The sequence below is a fragment of the Triplophysa dalaica genome, chromosome 3, assembly GCF_015846415.1.
Source record: "Triplophysa dalaica isolate WHDGS20190420 chromosome 3, ASM1584641v1, whole genome shotgun sequence".
NCBI classification, from domain to species: domain Eukaryota; kingdom Metazoa; phylum Chordata; class Actinopteri; order Cypriniformes; family Nemacheilidae; genus Triplophysa; species Triplophysa dalaica.
The window spans coordinates 27,809,285-27,827,682 of NC_079544.1; positions in this window are offsets into that span (position 1 = coordinate 27,809,285).

Below are 18,398 nucleotides of genomic sequence, written 5' to 3' on the forward strand. Positions count from 1 at the left end.
ACTTTTCCATACGTAATGACTGACTTTGTGTGCATAAGTTCAGAAAGTTATATAACACTGTAAAAAAATATTCTTGAGGGTTAGTTAATACTTCCCATGCAAATCAGTTACAATTTACTTAAATATATTTGGTATTGTGATCCTTATTGTGATCAGTGTTCACTTTAGTTGAGTTCTTGACCTCAATTTTATTGAGTTGATTCAGTAAGTTTGCATACAGTTGACTTTGCTACCTAATATATTTAAGTAACATTTGACTAATTTGCATGGGTAGTATTCACTTAACCTCAAGAATCATTTTGACAGTGTTAACTCATGACAGATCAACTATTGACATTCACTAAAATAATGCTCAGATAACTTACACATCATGATAATACACTGCATTCATATTGCACAACAACAAACCAACGCTACATTTATAAGAAGTACTTAGACGAGAGAAGCCCCATGGAGTGAATAAAGTGTAAATACATGTGTTTCTGTCAAATCGTTCTGCTTTTAAGCTCTCGCAACCCTCACCCGGTGCTCTTGTCACGACCACAGATGAGACGGTATGTTAACAAGGCATCCTCTCTGTCTAAAAGCCGGGATGAAAAGCACAGGAAAACCAACAGAGAGATGAAACATCTCTGTAGTATTTGAATGCAGGGTGTCCTGCTGAGGAGCTCTGCCTACGCCCGCAGCTTCGATCGGATTTACTTTTACATCTCTCTGTCAAAGACTGGATTTGTTAGCAGCTTTCGGGAGATTCACAGCTTCGACATATTTGTTTGATGTGACATGAAGTGAGAGGTTTTAATGGACACAGCAGGGAATGTATGAGGATGCTCGACAGGTGGGCAGCTGCAGAGAGAAACACACAGATGAGCCAGAATGACTTTATCACATCTCTCAGTTTATTTTCAGAATTTCTGCCTCTCAAGTACCAGTGACATGAATGAGACTTTAAATGGAGACATACAGTTGAAAGAAAAAGTATGTGAACCCTTTGGGCTTACTTGGATTTCTTCATAAATTGGTCATAAAATGTGTTCTGATCTTCATCTAAGTCACAACAATAGAGAAACACAGTCTGCTTAAACTAATACCGCACAAACATTATACGTTTTCATGTTTTTATTGAACACAACATGTAAACATTCATAATGCAGGGTGGAAAAAGTATGTGAAACCCTAGACTAATGACTTCTCCAAGAGCTCATTGGAGCCAGGAGTCAGCCAACCTGGGGTCCAATCAATGTGATGAGATTGGATGTGTTGATTAAAGCTGGCCTGTCCAATAAAAAACACACACCAGTTTTGAGTTTGCTGTTCTGAAGAAGCGTTGTCTGATGTGAACCATGCCTCGCACAAAAGAGCTCTCAGAAGACCTACGATCAAGAATTGTTGACTTACATAAAGCTGGAAAGGGCTACAAAAGTATATCTAAAAGCCTTGATGTCCATGTGTCCGCGGTAAGACAGATTGTCTACAAATGGAGAAAGTTCAGCACTGTTGCTACACTCCCTAGGCGTGGTCGTCCTGTAAAGATGACAGCAAGAGCACAGCGCAGAATGCTCAATGAGGTGAAGAAGAATCCTAGAGTGTCAGCTAAACACTTACAGAAATCTCTGGCACATGCTAACATTTTTGTTGACAAATCTACAATAAGGAAAACATTAAACAAGAATGGACTTCATGGGACGACACCACGGAGGAAGCCACTGCTGTCCAAAAAAAACATTGCAGCACGTTTGAAGTTTGCAAAAGAGCACCTGGATGTTCCACAGCACTACTGGCAAAATATTCTGTGGACAGATGAAACCAAAATTGAGTTGTTTGGAAAGAACACACAACGCTATGTGTGGAGAACAAAAGGCACAGCACACCAACATCAAAACCTCATCCCAACTGTGAAATATGGTGGAGGGGGCATCATGGTTTGGGGCTGCTTTGCTGCCTCAGGCCCTGGACGGATTACTGTCATCGATGGAAAAATGAATTCCAAAGTTTATCAAGACATTTTGCAGGAAAACTTAAGACCATCTGTCCGCCAACTGAAGCTTAACAGAGGATGGACGATGCAACAGGACAACGACCCAAAGCATAGAAGTAAATCAACAACAGAATGGCTTCAACAGAAGAAAATACGCCTTCTGGAGTGGCCCAGTCAGAGTCCTGACCTCAACCCGATTGAGATGCTGTGGCATGACCTCAAGAGAGCGATTCACACCAGACATCCCAAGAATATTGCTGAACTGAAACACTTTTGTAAAGAGGAATGGTCCAAAATTTCTCCTGACCGTTGTGCAGGTCTGATCTGCAACTATAGGAAACGTTTGGTTGAGGTTATTGCTGCCAAAGGAGGGTCAACCAGTTATTAAACCCAAAGGTTCACATACTTTTTCCACCCTGCACTATGATTGTTTACATGTTGGGTTCAATAAAAACATGAAAACGTATAATGTTTGTGCGGTATTAGTTTAAGCAGACTGTGTTTCTCTATTGTTGTGACTTAGATGAAGATCAGAACACATTTTATGACCAATTTATGAAGAAATCCAAGTAAGCCCAAAGGGTTCACATACTTTTTCTTTCAACTGTATGTCTCCCATTTAGTAAGGGAATAAAGCTTATATGTGATCACTTCTTGTGTGTTTTAGGGAGAAAAAGACCACAGCAGAATCAAACCGTCTCCCGCGGTAAACATTTTTTTGAGCCAGCGTAGTAAAATGAGGCAACCTGATGCAGTAAGACTTTTGTGTTGACTCAACGTATATTATTTAATTCTTCAAAGTAATGATACTTTGTTAAGCCAAATGAAATTTGTTTGTTTATGTAATGCTAATTGTCTTATTTTCTAATAAAGATATTAATGTCACACCAATAATTGTTGTTCAGGGAATTAATATATTTCTGTTGTGTGGATGAAAAATGTTAAATTAGTCAAATGAAATATTCCAAGTACTCTTTAAGTACTGTGAAATATAAAAATAAACTAATGTATTTCTCTTTTACTACAATTGTGAATGTTTTCTGCCTCAAACAGACCCAAACTTTGATCAAATAACTGTTTAAACAGTTTGTGTTGAGTGTTTATATACCAGTACAGGGGGTTGTGTTATGCACTTACACCTCAACATTGAACTCACATTTATGCATTTGGCAGGCTCTTTTATCCAAAGCGACTTGCATTGCATTATCCTATATATTTATGCATAGGTATGTGCAATACCCTGGGATCGAGTCCACTACCTTGCAACGCTCTTACCACTGAGCTACAGGAAAGCTCAAACTTTCAAAATCTTGTTTGTTCAGAATACACTGTTTTGTAAATTGAGCAAACTTTCTGACACATTTTGGCCAAAAACTTGAGAAACTAAGTCTAGTCAACAAAATAATCTTTGTTAGAAACACGTGTAGGCTAATTTTGTTCAGTATATGCAAAACAATAATTTGACCCCTTTAACTAAAAATGTAATGTTCAAGTTACTTATTTATGGATGTAGGGAGAACATTTTGCAAGTTGGATTCTATAAGTGCACAAAGATTTTAGGAAAAAATCATAATGTTTCGACTGTGCTTATAATACCCTCATAATGGAAACTTTTCATAAAATTCCCGCAAATCCACATTTTTCAATTTAATCCAAACCTCTCTAAACCTCCTCAAAAAAAAAAATAGCGGTAGCATGTAAGACAAAGTTGATGTCTTGGGTTAGGTCTCATCTGCTATGAAAGGAAAACCTCAGAAAAATATATTCATAATATTAACATGTTATGAGTCAATGACGTAATGACCACTTATCATGGTGCGATCAATAATAATATCAATAACTTTATTAAATAAAAAACGAATTATTTCTATTTCGGAAATATGAATCAGTGATACAGTGTGCTTTCCATTTAAACATATCAGTTTGTGATTTTCAGGAAAAATAAATTTGTTTATTTAAGAAGAAATATCTGATGATTACTTAATAAAACTTTCTAGAAGTTTCTAAACACTTCAAATACTAAATAAATGTTTAAAAAAATACTTAATACTAAAGAATTTTATGAAAAATCCCAGTCGAATCCCAAGACATGGCTATGGCCAATTCATAAATGAAAAACAATCAAATCACTTCACTTGTAATTTTAATCTGCATTTATGTGTATATTTTTATTTACTATTTACGTCTCATATGATACTTTCTGGTTTAAAGAGACAGTTCACCTTAATAAGAGAATAATGTCATCATTTATTCACCCTCTGTGAGAATTTTGGTTTTGCCAGTGTCCCACATATTATGTGAAATGTATTCCAATGATTATTGTACACGAATTATGTCTAATCTTACTTGAGTTTAAAGGCTGACCAAGTTTACAGAATGTTCAGAACGTTGTGCTGCCTTTTGCTAATAATATAAATGTACTTTTAAGAAAATCTAAGAATAAGAAACTAACTCACAAGAATAATATCAATTTAGATCTGGTATGTTTACATGACATACCTTTCAATGACATATTTACTTCCATCATTTATGAATATAAGTATTGGACCTAAAATTCAATAAACTTGGAACTCAGATTGAACTGCACTTCTGTGTCTGTGTCATTCTTGGTTCCCAGATCTGAAACTTCGTGTGTTCCATCGACTAGACTCTTTAACCTTATACCTAGACAAAGGGGACAAAAAGTAATATTCTTAAACCCTCTTGTCATTTTAAACCTGTATGACTTTCTGTATGATGTTGTTCGGTTATCAAAATGCTTCAAAATATCTTTTGTGTTCTGCAGAAGAAAGAAAGTCAAACAGGTTTAAAATGACAAGAGGGTCAGTGAATGTTGACAGAATTTTTATTGAGGGTTACCGGTCCCTTTAATAAAAAGACATACGAACAGTTTTGGGTGTAACTAGTAACTAAATTACTAGTTACTGTAATTTTATTACTTTTCCCTTGAAAAAGTAAAGTGATTACTCCAAAAGTAACTGTAATTAAATTACAGAAAACATCTGAGTAATCCCTTACTTTACTTTTTCAAGGGAAAAGTAATTAAATTAGTTACTTTTGATGTAATTAAACTAAATACTTTGTGAAATATATGTGTGTGCAATAGTGTAATTTACATCAAAATTCAAAGTCCTACTTTAAAATCTGTGCTTTAATGTATAATTCTCACATTTGTAATACTTTGGTCAGTTCATAATATTATTTATTTGAATGAATTAAATAAGCCGTTTCATGTCTATCCTGGAATCACTTAACTAATCAAGGTTGATGTAGGATTTAGAAAGTAATTAGTAATGAGTAACTAAATACTTTTTGGAGTAATTTGGACAGTAATGTAATTACACTATTGAATATGTAATGAGCAACTAGTAATTAATTACTTTTTCAGAGTAATTTACCCAACACTGTGAGAACCCGGTACACACTCGGGTAGACGGTGAGGAAAGTGGTTGAACCCAAAAGGTGAGGCAGACACAACGATGCATGCAAAAGGAGGATTTAATGGTCAAACAAAAAGATAATCCATCAAGCACAATCCATCTCAAAAATAATCCACAAAATGATAAATCCAACAAAGGTACATCCATAAAAGGTAATCCACAAAAAGGTATCTTGAAACCAACAGGAGAAAACAGAACGCACCGAAATACGGAATGGGCAGTAACATACAAACTTAACAGGAGGAACTAAGGGCATAACAGGGTGTATAAAAATGCTCAAACAAACGAGGCAAAGGTGCAATTAATAAACAAATAAGTATCACATGACCCCCAATTTAGAGTAACACAAGTGGTTAAAAAGAGGTTCAAGCTCACGTGGATATACTGAAACATTGAGCGTTTGTTCGCTTCTTTTCACAATGGATTCCTTTGTGAACAAGGCACCTGTCAACGCTGGATTTGCAGAGAGACTAAAATTAAAAAGCAGTGTTGTGCCGTCAATATTGGATCCGATAGGAATGGTGCAGCAATCTTATGTGAGTAAAACATTTTGTACTATGTGTCACTTTTGCTTTGTTAGACATCGCTCGATGTACTCTGAGCCCTATTCGCACGGGAATAGTATTACCTGCAGAGTTAAAACTTGCAGAGGTTGTATGTGTTCTTAATCTCGTGAGAATCGGCATCTTTGTGGTTTGGCGGGCTCATATTAGGGTTGGGCCAATGGCTGACAGCCATCACGATGTTGGGCTGGAATCGTGGTTCCTCTGCGTGGTTCCTTAGAACAACCACTAAGTAGAGCATTACAATAGTCAAGTCTTGACGTCACAAATGCATGAATAAGCTTTTCTGCATCAGCAACACATTTCTAAGGTGGAAGAAGGCTGTTTTTGTGATATTGGAGAGATGATTTTTAAATGACAGGTTACTGTCTCATATAACGCCTAGGTCTTTAACTGTATTTGTTGGAGTAACAGGTACGGTCATATGTCATTAAACACCATACAACTATCACAACTGGGAAATAAGTCAGTAAAAGTAGTAAATCACAGGCTTCATGTATCCTGTGCAAAAGCGTCACATGAAATACAGATGTGGGGAGGTCATTTATTGATCACAGGTCTCCAGATAATACCGTGCGATAACTGTGAATGGTGCTAATGTGTCAACTAACGTTAAGTCTCTAACCAAATTCACAGAAGGCTCCAACTAAGTTTTCTATCCAATCAAAGCGGTGGCCGTGTACTTCCAAGTGTTCAACGTGTTTCAATGCAAGAGCGTTTGTAGAGCTGCCCTGAAAACCCTGTGTAGAAAATAGCCCATTACTTTTTGATGATACTTTTGGGATTTTGATGTTTTTGAATGTAAAAACCAGGCGAACGTCATACGTAGACCTCATATAAGAGTATAAAACAAAAAACAAGCACAGTTCATCACATCTTTAATACAGTCATTCATGACACACATTTTGATCACACAGAGACCATCTCAGTGTCTAATATGTAATTTGTGCTTTTATGGAGAATCCTGTATGTGAAGAGGCTGCTTTAACTCATATGGATGTACTTTGATTTCAGGAGAGCAGTGTTGGTTGAAGTTCCTTATTGAAACAGGCCCCTGGTCAGATTTGGTGACTTGAGGTTATCTGTCATTTGCCTTGATCAAACACTATTATTTAGTGCCAGCATTTTGAAGCATGCTGGAGCCAAGTTTACTCATTGATCTGACCTGGCCACACTTTACCAGGACTTCTATGGCAACTGCAATGAGTCATTTGATAAGATCCATATTTAATGTGTTTTACAGATTATGTAATGGTTTTATAGACCTGACTCTAAAACCCTATACTTGAGATTATGAGACAAACATTAAAAAGTTAGTAGACAGGAGACTAAGGAGATTAGACCCCAACATCTGTAAAAATCGTAATAATAAATTATAATTTATTATAAAGGCGGTTTAATTTATTCTGTAATAAGAGCTCCGACCACTTAGTGATCAATGTTTATTATTATTAATATTGTTACAGTACAAAATGTTTATTTTTCTCTTCGGAGAGCTACAAGGATGAACTTTTAAATACAGAGCATTTTCAGCGAAATCATACATATTTATCATGAAACAAACTTTTCAAAAATACGATAAAAACTTTTTCAAACTTTTCAAAAATATGGACTTGTTAAATAAATGACCAGAAACTTATGTCTCTTTTTTTCCATCCCCAATCATGTAAACTTATCTTGGTCTTCTTTTAACCAGCCAAGGCATGCAAACATCGTCCTGATAACACATTTTCACACGGAAATCTTTCTGCCAATATCTGTGGCCTTGACTACTGAGAGATACTATTAATCCTTGTCATGACATTCTGCAAAAGAAAGTGTTTGAAACGCAGTAGAAAACTTATCAGAAATTAAAAAGAGATCACACAGCTTCAAAATATGACAATGCTTTCACAATTTTATTAAAAATAACAATATTAATCATGGTGTAAATGTGATTATCAAAACATTTCCATTACACAACCATTCCTGTTATTTAATTCTAACACATGGTCAGTAATATTTGAGGGGAAAAGTCTTTGTGCATAAGTTTACTGAAGCGGTAGGTTTATGCCGACTCACACATTTGACTGTAACCAACTCAATATCAGGAATGGGTTTGTGAACATGTGCCACTTTCATGATGAACATCAGTTTGGATTTATTTGCATTTATCATGGAAATAAGAGTTTGCATACAGTATACTTTCACACATGCCCAGAATCACTTGATATAATGTGCAACATAATACTAAAGGAGTGTGTACAAGCCAATACTAACTGGCAAAATTATGAACGGTTACATGAACATGACCTCTTGTAATGCCATAATTTCTCTAAAGCGTTTTCCTTTCACCAGAATGTTGTGCACATCCCCTTCTTTTGTTCTACACAGCGGTCTGTCAGTTGCCAATTTGGGTCAAATAGCTGAACGTTTCTAGGCTTCTATCAAATCAAACTTTTATACAACCTTAAAAAATCTGATTTAAGGATTAAAAATGTCTTTGCAATCACATGATCTAAAACTGACTTCTGACACTAAAAAGACACAAGCATCACATAATATTTTCCTCATTTAACGTGTTCAAGCTAAAGGTTTTTTTCACGGCCCATCCCAATAGCACTGTAGCTGTCACATGTAGCATATAAATGCAAGACAACGGAGTAATATCCAACGGATATCATATATTTAAGACACACAGGAACAGGGAACACGCAAACATAATCAATAACCGACAACAAACTGAGGAAAACACAGGGCTTAAATACAAGAGAAAACGTCATCAAGGGAAACTGAAACAGGTGAGGGACTAAATAACTAATAAAGAAATCAAACACGGAATGAAAAAATAAACCAAAACATAAAACAACTGTGTCATTACCCCCTTCAGGTGGGCGTCCTGGAGGCCGGTGCAGGGAACACAGGACATGGCGGGATGGGAGGCCTCCAGGACCATACGTCCAGCTCGGGAGGTCTGGAGGGCGCCAGCCGCTTGGGGGGCCGGAGGGCGCCGGTTGTTCGGGAGGCCCAGAGTACTGTTAAAGGGAGGGCACTGGCCTCACCGAGAGCCCGATGACCAGTCTCGCCAATCGGGCTATCCCTACCATATGGCGCCCCACCAAAAAAAAGGTCTCTGGAAGGCCGGACGGGACCGGCTGGAGGACCTTTGGACGGCCGGACGGTACTGGTTGGAGGCCTTCTGGAATGCCGGACGGGACTGGCTCGATGGCATCTGGAAGGCCGGACGGAACCGGCTCCGAGAGCAGGTCCCCTTTAACCGACTCTTGCAGCTGGTTGGTGGCGGAGTCTGTCAGCTGGGCAGCGATCTTTGGCAGCTGTTAAGCTGGCTCTAGAGGCTGGGCAGCGGGGTTCGCAGACCACGGATTTCTGCACGCTCTGTCACCAGTGGAGGACTTCGGAGAGATCGCGAGGTGAGTCGGATCGCTCGTCGCATGAACGGACGGGATTGGATGATGATCGATCTCATCCGGGATGGCAACGGGTCTTTCCTTGAACTCAGGACACAGACACCAGAGGGAGTCATCATCCAATCCCAACATAAAACACGCATTAAGTGAGCGATCATTCCAGCTCATCTCGTGACTCAGAACGAGGAAGTCCTCCACAAGTCTGCCACATCTCTTCAGAGGACGGCCGTCCTGGCTGAGGTGGTACTTCAGATTGTCCTCTGGAGAGATGTTGAGCCGCAGATAATCCATATTTAAGGTCTGTTACTCTGTCACGTGTAGCCTATAAACGCAAGACAAGGGAGTAATATCCATCGGATAACATTTATTTGTGACACACAGGAACGGGAAACACCCAAACATATTAATAACTGACAACAAACTGAGGAAAACACAGGCCGTAAATAAAAGGGAAAACGTAATCAAGGGAAACTGAAACAGGTGAGGGACTAAATAACTAATAAAGAAATCAGACAAGGAAAAAACAAACCAAAACATAAAACAACCGTGACAGTAGCATTAGAGTTCGGGAAAACACCTGAACTTCGTTTAAACTGTTACAGCTGAAAAAAAATTGATAAAAAAAAAATTGATATGAATGGAGAGAGAGAAAGAGAAATGAGATGAGTGCAGCGAGCTCATAGCAGCATCAAGAAACGAGAGACATACACGTTAAACTGACGCAGTGCTTTTCAATTCAAGGTAAAAAAACCATGTATTATTAAGGTATATATTTATCAGAATTTATTATGCAGCGTAATGACTTTTTAAGGTTTTGCTAATCATTGTCACTTTGTGTTTGTGTAAGATTGAGAGTAACAGGGTCATGTCAGCTCCTGTGTGTTTGATCGACACGGATGTGAACAGAGTTTTGTTTGAGGAAAGATGAGAAAGAATTTCTGGCAGGTATCAGGGAGCCGGTTGTGGTGGTGTCTGTGGTGGGACTTTACCGGACGGGAAAATCTTACCTCATGAACCGCCTGGCAGGACGACAGTCAGGTGAAAGAATAACACATCACGTGCAGTTAAAGGGTACTATGTTTTTTGTGTATAGGGATTGAAAGTAACGCTTTTTGGTCATCACTTATCAAATATTTGAGCTTGATTAATCAGATTTTTACACAAGCAACATACATATCTCTGCTACAAACAAACACGAAAAGTTTATTTTTAGAACACAACGGTCTTACAGCATAAGTGACAGAAGTGCAAACTTTACAACTTGCCCCATGGGTGCGGTTCTTTGTAACAGACAGAGGGTTAGTTGTAACACTTGCTAGCAGGTCTGTGAGAGGTGGATAGTGCCATGGATTACCTTCCGAAGGAGACAGTCGTGTACTTTTACGTGAGAGAAGAATACGTCGCCACCATAGACGCGTAACACGAAGGTCGACACCGATGACACATGCATGTTAAGTTTAAAGTCACGCATCCTTGCAACTCTATAGCAGAGAAATGTTATAAAAATCGTTTTTGATGATTCATTCCTCCCCCAATGCAAACATAATAAGCTGTACATGTGATTCTATTACATTTCTGAATGCTAAATAGAATATTTGCCCGTTTTATGCTTTATTTAATGTTGCTTTCTTATGCCCTTTGGAGAAAAATACAATATTGTCTGATAGAGATCGGGGTTGCTGATGCATCACCTGTAATTTATAGCTATTGTACAGGATGAATAGATGCTGTTATGCTTTGTGTCCTTTAATTAATAACGAATATTGGCTACAAATTATAAATAAATGTAGATTTTTTAAATACCCTCAGTATTCTTTTTTACAGGGCTTTAAAAAAAGAACAGATAAAAACATATCGTAGGAGCCAAACTGTGTTAAAGGGTGTGATTTCCATTTTTAGCCATTGAGGGGCGCTGTTAACCGGGTGGTGTATTTTGTATTTTAGCGACCTAACTAATGGTGTAAAACAGGTGCAAAAAAGGGCAAAAAGGTTTTTAAAGCATTCGCAACCACGCAGCAAAATAATAGAAATTGTATGCACCTTACTTATGCATGTTGGTGTGGAGCCAATAAACTAGTTCTTTATGGAGATAAAACAAAGAGTCAAACAACAGTAGGTTACATGATGAAAGCGCGTAAACCTAGCAATCTCGGGATCAAACAACGTAGTAGTTTAAAGTTTTAGATTTAGCTTCTACACATATCTAAATATACCAACAAGTAAAATCCATTTTCTAATCCACCTATCCGTGTTATCGTTTACATTAAAATCAATTGTTTTAATCTTTAAAATCAAGAGTTTGTTTTACTCCGAGGTAGCATGATGTAGACTGAAATTAAAAATACATGAATAATGCTATGCAATGAATATTTCAAATGTATAATTATAAATGATTAATTGAATATGGAAATAATTCAAATTATATAAATCATCAGGCGGATTGGTTCAAAACAATGTTTAGTCTTTTTAGGTTTTGATTCTAAATTAATCAAAGTCTTTATGAATGGAGAATTCAATCCCTCAAAGTATTGTGTAGATCAGATAATTTGTACCAAACTTCTACAAGCTTCACTGACTCCTGAGAGAGGATAGAAACGGGGTCAGAGAAATGCATGAAACAATGCAGTAGAATAAGAATTTACAGTAAGATGTAAAGCTCAGTTCATTTAAGAAATTGTCCTCTTCAAATTAAAATAAGGATACAGGACATAGAGTGGTCACAATTAGTTTCTGTCAAGAATCTCACAGGGAGACAAGGCAGGAGAACCCAATTGCAGGCAGGCACGGTGGTACAGGGGTTGAACGGGTTTATTAAACAAAGAAACAAAACAAAGACCCACGATGGGGTAAAACCAAAAACAGAATACGGGTACAAGACTGACTAACACAATACCAAACTAAACAGCACTTGATATAAACTAAACTTAAACACTTACTAAGACTGAGAGAAACAGGAACAGGGTAATAGGAAACAGGAACCACGGCTTACACAGGGACAGGGACAGGGACAGGGACAGGGACAGGGACAGGGACAGGGACAGGGACAGGGACAGGGACAGGGACAGGGACAGGGACAGGGACAGCTACAGCTACAGCTACAGCTACAGCTACAGCTACAGCTACAGCTACAGCTACAGCTCGAGGTAGACGTACAATGCACCAGCACAGGACAATGAAACATGAGGACTCTTTATGGGGAAACAAATCAGGATAATTAAATAGGGACCAGGTGACACAGATCAAACACTAAGGGGAAGCTAATTAACACAAACTAGGAAACAGGAGGGTAGGAACGATGAGGCGACTCGGGGAGAGTATGGAAGGCCACAAGGTCAAAAACATCTCTCCCCACATGAAACAAAGGATTCTGTATGATTCCAACTCTCAACTAAGAAATACCTGCAAGGAGAGGTGAAACCATGACAAGTTTCAACATGTCACAATCTGATGTAAAGTGAATCATCAGGACACACATAGCCCATGTATATATAATATTAATGTTAATTAATAGTGCCGCTATTGTGTACTGTCTGAAGATCTGGCCAAACTGAAGATCTGTCAATTAAGCACATTTAATTGGCAAAAAAAAATCAGAAAGAGGGGCAAGAAATCTTTATGTCAATAACTTATGTCAATAACGTTATTTATTTACATGTCACTATGTCTTAAATTGAGCGTTAAATATTAAAACATCTGCTTGTTAAGAATGTACAAAAAGATTTTATCGCATCTTTCTAAATATTTAGTTTATCCCTCAGTTAAATTACTCCCAACTTTACTGAATTAATAAGCAGTGAAATAAATCACAGAATTATTTGTAACACATGAAAGGGGAACACTGGTCATTGTGTAAAAAACTTTATCTAGTCTTACTTGGGCCAAAGAAGAAGAGTGCTCAATTTCCTTCTGCAACACAGTCACCCTATATATGATGGCCTAACAAAATAAATACACAAAAGCAAATCTTCATGAACAGGTCTGTACACAAGTGGCACCATGGTAGACATGCTGAGTACAGTATACATTGCAGTACGTGCACGAGCAGGAGCATGCACAAAAACACAATACGGTTAGGCATACTCTGGAAACATATCAGGACAAACTGAACTTTATCAGTGAAACTCTCTTGTGTTCTACAAAGTACTGTCCGTTCACACTTGGTTTTGGGTTTTAGGTTCCACATGTACTGCAAGATTAAATTAATTACTATGATTAGGCTAAACTTAATTAAAAAATGTATATTAGACTAACTTTAATACTGAAGACAGCAGATCACTTTGTTACAAACTTTTACTGTACTAAAACCATGATACTATACTATTACTTTAATAAAACCATGGTTCATTTTTGAGAGGGTGCTTTTATCATCTGGTAAACTTAAATTCATGTTCTGAATAAATCATCAAATTTCAAGATAAACTAACAGTTGGTTTTGCAACAAGCTTAGCGGCTAATATAATCACTTTGCCAACTTTAGCGATTAACTATAATATTGTTGTCCAACAAGTATTTGTGTCCTTTTGTTGCTAGATTTTTTTATTTCATTCAGTTCCGCATATCACACAATAAAACTCGTTTTCTTGAATTACAATAATTATAATTACAATAATTAGGATTACAAAAAAAAACACTTCATGTTTGGCGACGAGTCGACAACGTGTGTATCATATGTGTGTGGCGAGGTGCAGTTTAAGAATACTCAAGAAGGGTTATTTGTAACGAAACTCCTCGACTACGCCACCCGGCAAACACTGGGAACTGACAATTTAAGCACACAGGTTCATGGTCAGAAGTGGAGTGAGCATAAAACGAACCCAAAACAAATTAGAAAATAGAAGTTTATTATACAGTTGAAAGAAAAAGTATGTGAACCCTTTGGGCTTACTTGGTTTTCTTCATAAATTGGTCATAAAATGTGTTCTGATCTTCATCTAAGTCACAACAATAGAGAAACACAGTCTGCTTAAACTAATACCGCACAAACATTATACGTTTTCATGTTTTTATTGAACACAACATGTAAACATTCATAATGCAGAGTGGAAAAAGTATGTGAACCTTTGGGTTTAATAACTGGTTGACCCTCCTTTGGCAGCAAAAACCTCAACTAAACGTTTCCTATAGTTGCAGATCAGACCTGCACAACGGTCAGGAGAAATTTTTGACCGTTCCTCTTTACAAAAGTGTTTCAGTTCAGCAATATTCTTGGAATGTCTGGTGTGAATCGCTCTCTTGAGGTCATGCCACAGCATCTCAATCGGGTTGAGGTCAGGACTCTGACTGGGCCACTCCAGAAGGCGTATTTTCTTCTGTTGAAGCCATTCTGTTGTTGATTTACTTCTATGCTTTGGGTCGTTGTCCTGTTGCATCGTCCATCCTCTGTTAAGCTTCAGTTGGCGGACAGATGATCTTAAGTTTTCCTGCAAAATGTCTTGATAAACTTTGGAATTCATTTTTCCATCGATGACAGTAATCCGTCCAGGGCCTGAGGCAGCAAAGCAGCCCCAAACCATGATGCTCCTCCACCATATTTCACAGTTGGGATGAGGTTTTGATGTTGGTGTGCTGTGCCTTTTGTTCTCCACACATAGCGTTGTGTGTTCTTTCCAAACAACTCAATTTTGGTTTCATCTGTCCACAGAATGTTTTGCCAGTAGTGCTGTGGAACATCCAGGTGCTCTTTTGCAAACTTCAAACGTGCTGCAATGTTTTTTTTGGACAGCAGTGGCTTCCTCCGTGGTGTCCTCCCATGAAGTCCATTCTTGTTTAATGTTTTCCTTATTGTAGATTTGTCAACAAAAATGTTAGCATGTGCCAGAGATTTCTGTAAGTGTTTAGCTGACACTCTAGGATTCTTCTTCACCTCATTGAGCATTCTGCGCTGTGCTCTTGCAGTCATCTTTACAGGACGACCACGCCTAGGGAGTGTAGCAACACTGCTGAACTTTCTCCATTTGTAGACAATCTGTCTTACCGTGGACACATGGACATCAAGGCTTTTAGATATACTTTTGTAGCCCTTTCCAGCTTTATGTAAGTCAACAATTCTTGATCGTAGGTCTTCTGAGAGCTCTTTTGTGCGAGGCATGGTTCACATCAGACAACGCTTCTTCAGAACAGCAAACTCAAAACTGGTGTGTGTTTTTTTATTGGACAGGCCAGCTTTAATCAACACATCCAATCTCATCACATTGATTGGACCCCAGGTTGGCTGACTCCTGGCTCCAATTAGCTCTTGGAGAAGTGATTAGCCTAGGGTTTCACATACTTTTTCCACCCTGAACTATGAATGTGTACATGTTCTGTTCAATAAAAACATGAAAACGTATAATGTCTGTGCGGTATTAGTTTAAGCAGACTGTGTTTGTCTATTGTTGTGACTTAGATGAAGATCAGAACACATTTTATGACCAATTTATAAAGAAATCCAAGTAAGCCCAAAGGGTTCAAATACTTTTTCTTTCAACTGTAAATAAATCCCACAATCTAAAGGGAGGACAATTTTGTACAAGGCTTTATCAAATGACTTAAAATCATAGAAAACACCATCCTATCAGTAAGGAGGGAGAGATGGCCAGCTGGGGTCGCTAATTCATCACCCCACGCTCAATACACCACACTCGTGACACACTGTAAGATCTCCAGCACAACAATCTGTGAATTTATATCCCCAGCCAACGTCTCTCAACTTCCAAATACTGAAAATGAAAACAAAACGTACACAAAGAAAACTCAAAAATCAAAATTAATCAAAACATCACAACCAATAAACAAAATTGGAAGCAATGAGTATTAAATGGAGGGGGGCACGGTGGCTTAGTGGTTAGCACGTTCGCCTCACACCTCCAGGGTTGGGGGTTCGATTCCCGCTTCCGACTTGTGTGTGTGGAGTTTGCATGTTCTCCCCGTGCCTCGGGGGTTTCCTCCGGGTACTCCGGTTTCCTCCCCTGGTCCAAAGACATGCACGGTAGGTTGATTGGCATCTCTGGAAAAATTGTCCGTAGGGTGTGAGTGCGTGAGTGAATGAGTGAGTGTGTGTGCCCTGCGATGGGTTGGCACTCCATCCAGGGTGTATCCTGCCTTGATGCCCGATGACTCCTGAGATAGGCGCAGGCTCCCCGTGACCCGAGGTAGTTCGGATAAGCGGTAGAAAATGGAATGGAGTATTAAATGAACATGGAAGCTTACAGCCGCCCGCCCATGTACACTGTACACTGGAAGCAAGAATGACTTCGAATAACAATACAGTCATTGATTGTACTTGGATTAAAACCATCAAGAGATGATGTAGAGCAGGACACAGCAACGTAAAGCAAAGCAGTGCAGCCACATCAAAGGGCTTTTATATTCCACGTCTCGTGACTTAATTAGTGAACCCTTAGACGTGTAGCCACCTGCCGAACATAAAATGTACAATAAAGTACTAGCAATATATATATATCTATATATCTTAATATAACGAAAGCAACTTACATATATACCAAAGCAGATACATGAAATGATCTCCTCTGCCAAATGACTAAATGTAAATGTAAATGCACAGAGCATTCGGACAGGGGACAACTCCAACCTACATCAACGATTACAGTATTAATAATCTAAATCTAATTTGTGTAAACGTGCAGCCGGACACATACCTATCAGTCGGAAACGCGCTTCCTCAACGGAAGATGGTACCAATGATATGACGCTTCCCAGGCACTACCCCACTAGAGCCTTTATACAATATGAAAGGCCCCCTGATTGGTCCGCAGATTTACATGACCCCAGCCAATGAGCAGCCAGAGCCATAAGTCACCCCACTACATTCCACCCCACCTTGTGAATCGTCGCCCCGACGATAAATCCTCACACCTCAAGCATCAATCCCACGGCCTATAGAAAGCCAGCATGCATTGGACATCACCTCAGGGACTGTTGGAACTCTCCCTAGGGCCTCTCCAACTGGTCTGGGCAACCGGTACACATTTGAATGTTGGCCAGAAGTAGGCCTCCTTGACCGCCGAGGCAAAACCTAAATTTACATCCAGATCAGGAAAGCAGCTTTCACTCTCCACTGTACGCGAAGCTGACCTTACTGTGGGGGAAGAAATACCCTCTCCTAGCCTGTGCTCTGGCAAAACAGCCCACATATCTACCTCATCCAGACTATCCTCTATGGCTATCTCAGAGTCTTCTACAGGACAGTCTACGTAACTTCCCCTTACAAACTCTGCATCCTCTACAGGTCCTGTACCACGGCCAAGAGCCTGATTGCCCAGAATTTGTGGTTTTAAGAGAGAACGATGGACCTGCTTAACTTTAGTCACATCGTCTATTGGTGCAATAGTATTTACTGAACCACCCAAATTGGGGTCTCAATTACCCTATAAATCACAGAACTCCAAGCATCCTGGATCTTCCGGCAACCCTTCAATCCACATTCCCGAAGGAACACCAACTCATTGACCTCAAGTGGTACTTCTCTAACACGAGAATCAAAGTATCCCTTTTGACGTTCAGCCGCTGTTCTCAACCGATCTTGCGCACCATCGAAAGCTACCTGCAGCCTTGCCTGATGTTCCACAATCCAGTCATTCATTTCCCCTTTAACTGGGTTAGAGACTCCACCTAACAGGAAGTCTACAGGAAGCCGTGGTGTTAAATGATTAGAGCACCTGAGGAAGACATGACACCCAATCCCTTTTCTTAGAAACTGGCAGAGTGCGCAATAAGTTATGCAAAGTCCTATTGAGGCACTCGCACTGACCATTTCCAGCTGGTTTGTGTGGTGTAGTACGAGATTTCTTTATCCCATACAGCAGACAAAGTTGCTGGATTAAGAAGGACTCAAAGTTACGGCCCTGATAAGCGTTCTTATTGCACCTCCCCGGCCGATACTTAATTCGAAGTCAAAGCAAGCCAACTGCGCTGCCCAACGTTGTTCTGTAGCCCCCAGTTTAGCTGAAGTCAAATGACTAAGGGGATTGATATCGGTGTAGACCAAACATTTTTGGCCTAATAGATATTT